Source organism: Chamaea fasciata, unplaced genomic scaffold (genome assembly GCF_029207755.1).
Source record: "Chamaea fasciata isolate MVZ Bird 193981 ecotype frontalis unplaced genomic scaffold, bChaFas1.0.hap1 SCAF_294, whole genome shotgun sequence".
Lineage (NCBI taxonomy): Eukaryota > Metazoa > Chordata > Aves > Passeriformes > Sylviidae > Chamaea > Chamaea fasciata.
The window spans coordinates 55,001-60,000 of record NW_027094379.1 but is presented as its reverse complement, the minus strand read 5'-3'; positions in this window follow the sequence as shown (position 1 = coordinate 60,000).

Sequence of the window (5,000 nt, the reverse complement as noted above, 5' to 3'; positions counted from 1 at the left end):
CTCGCTCTCTCTCGTTTCTCTTTCCTCCACACCTCCGCCACCGCATTTTCTCGCTCTCTCTCTTCCCTTCGCCTGCACGGCCCACGACCCTTCGTCGCGCACGCTTCTCGGTGCCGCGGCTTAAGGCCGCGAGAGAAAAACAACGGAAAGAAAAAAAAAAAAAAAAAGCCGGGCGGGCGGCCCCCACTCCGCCCGCAGGCCTAAAAAGCGGACCCCGCGTGCAAAACCCAGCCCCCGAGCCGGCAGCCACGGCAGCCGGGGCAGGCCCGACACCACGGGCCGCCCGGGCCTAGCGGCTCGATCGCGCCGGTCACCACCCGACGGGAGGGCGGGGCGCCGCCGCCCCGCCCGCGACGTATCTCGGGGCACTCTGTCGGGTTCGGGGTCCGCAGGGCCGAGGCGGCCCGGCCACCGCGGCCGGCCGCCAGCCACGCAGAAAAACTCGGCCCGCTCCGCGGGCTCCCCGGCTTAAGGCCGAGGAAGGGGGTCTCGAACAACGCACGGCTCCGGGAGGGAGGGAGAGCGGGGTGCCGCCACCCCGCGCACCCCTCGCCGGCCGACTCCCGTCACCGAGCCCCTGGAGCAACCGGGCAGGACGAGGCAAGGCCGCGCGCCCCACGGCACGTCCCCGCGGCACTTCCGACACGGACGACACACGCTGGGCAAAACAAGTCGGGAGGCGCGAGGAACGAGGCGGCGCCACCTCGGCAAGCCGGGCCCGTCCTCGGGGCTCTCGGGAAAGGCCGGGGGAGAAAAGGCCCCGGCGGCCTCGACACCGCCGAGCCCCGGTGTCACGCACCCTTCGTCGAGCCGTCGGCAGCCGACCGCAAAGAGCACGGCCGGCCGGAAAAGAACGCACCCGCGGGCAGGGCGGGGCGCCGGCTTAAGGCCGGGCAGCAAAAGGGACGAGGCGCCGCCGCCTCGCCCGCCACCATCCCCGGAGGGAATACACACTTTGGGGAGGGGAGGGCCCTCGCCCCACCCCTGAAGTCAACAACCGGACCGAAGAGGAACACGGCTCGCGGCCCTTTTCTCTCCTCCTCTCGGGCTCTGTCTCTCTCTCTCAACCCTTGTCTCTCTGTACCTCACACGGTTCTGTACCCATTCTCGATGGGCAAGACGGGGGGACCGGGACAGAGCCACGCGACTCGTCCCGCGTCAGGCGGCGCACTCTTTTTCCCTCCCTTCGCGCCGGCGACCGCACGCGCGGCCGCCGCTCTCGCGTCCGCCTCGGACACAGGCACTGCACCAGCCTGCGGGGATGCGGCCCGTCACACCCGCTCCCAGTAGACGGACAGACGGGTCCGAGGCCCCGAGCGCCTCCAAGACGTCGAGTCGACGCCACCGGGGCGCGGCGCCGGCGTGCGCCGCCGCCGACCTAGACGTAACCGGAGGATGGCGAGAACAGCGACCCCTTGGTGGACTTCCAGCCGCGCTGCGGAAAGCAGGTCTACCCGGCCCCCCCGCGGAAATCCGCCAAAGTCCAGCCGAAGCGGGGAAGACCTGGTCGCCGCGTCGCCGCCCGCCGCCGCGGCCGCCCCGCCGGCCTCTCCGCCGGCGGCCTCCCCGCCCCGGAGCCGGGTAAGACCTGGCCGGCCGGGGCCGCCCCGGAAGCGGGGCTAGACCTGTTCTCCGCGTCGCCGCCCGCCGCCGCCGCCGCCACCTCTCCGCCGCCGGCCTCTCCACCCCGGAGCCGGCTCGGCCTGGCCTTCCGGGACCGCCCCCGAAGCGGGGTAGACCTGTTCTCCGCGTCGCCGCCCGCTGCCGCCGGCCTCCCCGCCCCGGGGCCGGCTCGGCCTGGCCTGCCGGGGCCGCCCCCGAAGCGGGGTAGACCTGTTCTCCGCGTCGCCGCCCGCTGCCGCCGGCCTCTCCGCCCCGGAGCCGGCTCGGCCAGGCCTGCCGGGGCCGCCCCCGAAGCGGGGTAGACCTGTTCTCCGCGTCGCCGCCCGCTGCCGCCGGCCTCTCCGCCCCGGGGCCGGCTCGGCCAGGCCTGCCGTGGCCACCCCCGGAGCGGGGTAGACCTGTTCCCCGCGTCGCCGCCCGCCGCCGCCGCCGCCGCCTCTCCGCCGCCGGCCTCTCCGCCCCGGAGCCGGGTAGGCCCGGCCGGCCGGGGCCGCCCCGGGAGCGGGGCTAGACCTGTTCTCCGCGTCGCCGCCCGCCGCCGCCGCCGCCGCCACCTCTCCGCCGCCGGCCTCTCCGCCCCGGAGCCGGGTAGGCCCGGCCGGCCGGGGCCGCCCCGGGAGCGGGGCTAGACCTGTTCTCCGCGTCGCAGCCGCCCGCCGCCGGCTCTCCGCCGCCGGCCTCTCCGCCCCGGAGCCGGCTCGGCCTGGCCTGCCGGGGCCGCCCCGGGAGCGGGGCTAGACCTGTTCTCCGCGTCGCCGCGGCGCCGCCGCCGCCACCTCTCCGCCGCCGGCCTCTCCGCCCCGGAGCCGGGTAGGCCCGGCCGGCCGGGGCCGCCCCGGGAGCGGGGCTAGACCTGTTCTCCGCGTCGCCACCGTGGCCGCCCCGCCGGCCTCCCCGCCGCCGGCCTCACCGCCCCGGAGCCGGGTAGGCCCGGCCGGCCGGGGCCGCCCCGGGAGCGGGGCTAGACCTGTTCTCCGCGTCGCCGCCCGCCGCCGCCGCCGCCACCTCTCCGCCGCCGGCCTCTCCGCCCCGGAGCCGGGCAGGCCCGGCCGGCCGTGGCCGCTCCGGGAGCGGGGCTAGACCTGTTCTCCGCGTCGCCGCCCGCCGCCGCCGCCGCCGCCGCCTCTCCGCCGCCGGCCTCTCCGCCCCGGAGCCGGGTAGGCCCGGCCGGCCGGGGCCGCCCCGGGAGCGGGGCTAGACCTGTTCTCCGCGTCGCCACCGTGGCCGCCCCGCCGGCCTCCCCGCCGCCGGCCTCACCGCCCCGGAGCCGGGTAGGCCCGGCCGGCCGGGGCCGCCCCGGGAGCGGGGCTAGACCCGTTCTCCGCGTCGCCGCCGCGGCGCCGCGACCTCTCCGCCGCCGGCCTCTCCGCCCCGGAGCCGGGTAGAGACGGCGTCCCGGGGCCGCCCCGGGAGCGGGGCTAGACCTGTTCTCCGCGTCGCCGCCGCGGCGCCCCGCCGGGCTCTCCGGCGGCGGCCGGCGGCCGCGCCTGGCCCCCGAGCGGGCTAGACCTGGCCTCCCGACGAGGCCGCTCTCTCTCGCGACCAACACCTATTTTCGACCGACTCCTCTCTCCCCCCTCCCCCCTTTCTTTTTTATTATTTTCTCATTTTTTACATGTGCTGGAAGAACGGCTCTCCCTCTGGCTCGGGACAAGAAGCTTTTCTGGGGAACAATACTCTCGGCAAACTGGAATTCATTTCCTTTCCCGCCCAGAGCCCTCCCGGCCGGCTGCGCCCCGCCCGGCCCTCGGCCCACTGACACGCCGTGCCGCCAAAAGGTCGTGGCCCGCCCGCCCCCTCCCCCCCCCACCCCCTCCCCCCCGGGATTCTACGCGGCCCCGCCCCCCCACCACAACCTATGGGGAAACAGCTGGGAAGGGGCAGCAGGGACGTGCGGGCCGAACCTGGCACCACGCCGCCGGCACCCCGCCCCGCCTCGTCCCGCCCCAGTCCGCGCCCCGCCCCGCCCCGCCCCGCCCCCGGCCCCGAACCCCGCCCCCCCTCCACGCTCCCTCCCCCCCGACCGAGGCCGTGGCGGGGCGGCGGGCAAGCGGGCGGCCGCTTTCCGGCCGGTTCTTTCACGGTCCGCAGAGGTCTTCGGCCCTCGGCGCGGGTCCAGGGGGCCGTGGGGGCTCGAGGCCGAGGCGCCCGGGGCCGGCACGAAGGCGCCGGCACGAAGCCCGCGTTCGCGGAGATGGACAGGGTGACACACACGGCCCCTCCCCCCGCCCCCCCTTTCCCCCACGCTCACGCCCCGATGCCGCCCTCTCGTGCTGCCACACGCACACACCCCCTCACGCCCACACACACACACACACACACACACACACACACAGAGGCAGGCAGGAAGGCAGGCAGGCAGGCAGGCGGGTGCGCAGGCACCCTTAGAGTCGCATGCCCTCTCTCCCCGCCCCGAGCCCGCTCCTGCCCCTGCCCTGTGTGCGGCTGCCGCCCATCAGCGGCCGAGGTGGGCACCCCGCCCTCCACCCTCGGCTTCCTCGGCGCCCCCTTCAGCCGTCTCCCGCCCCCACCTTCAGCCGTCTCCCGCCCCCGCCCGGCGACGGCTGGGGGCGCCCCGCCCTCCACCCTCAGCCTCCCTGGCGCCGCTTTCAAACTTTTCCCGCCCGCGGCTCTTCTCCCGTCGACGCGGTCGGCGCAGCGGCAGCGGCGGCAGGGCGAGGAGCAGGCTGACAGGCGCCGAGGCGGCCAGGGCCTCGGCCGGGCGGCCCAGGAGAGCCGGTCCACCCAGGGCTCGGGCGAGCCAGGTCCGAAGGCCGGCCGCGGACGCCAACGGGTCTAGCCAGGGTAAGGTCGGCCGGGGAACACGGGTCCGCCCGGGATCTGAGCATCGGGTCCCGACTCGGGCCCGGGACAGCCGGTCTGGGCAGGAGCCGAGCGGCAGGTCCAAAGGCCGGCGGCGGAACACAGGTCTACCCAGGGGATTTGCAGCCACGGAGCAGGTGCTGCCGCCGACAACAGGTCTACCCCAGGAAACAACTCCGGCCGCGGACAGCTGGTCTACCCCAGGAACTAAGTCCGGCCGCGGACAGAAGGTCTACCCTTTGGAAACGACGCCGGCCGCGGACAGCAGGTCTACCCCGCGGCCTTCGGCAGCCAGGGACCAAGGCCGTCCGCGGACAGAAGGTCTACCCCAAGAAACGAGGCCGGCCGCGGACAGAAGGTCTACCCCGGGGCAGTCGGCAGCCAGGGACTAAGTCCGGCCGCGGACACCAGGTCTACCCCTTGGAAACGACTCCGGCCGCGGACAGCGGGTCTACCAAGGGGGCCTTCGGCAGCCAGGGACCAAGTCCGGTCGCGGACAGCAGGTCTACCCCGGGGCAGTCGGCAGCCAGGGACCAAGTCCGGCCGCGGACAGC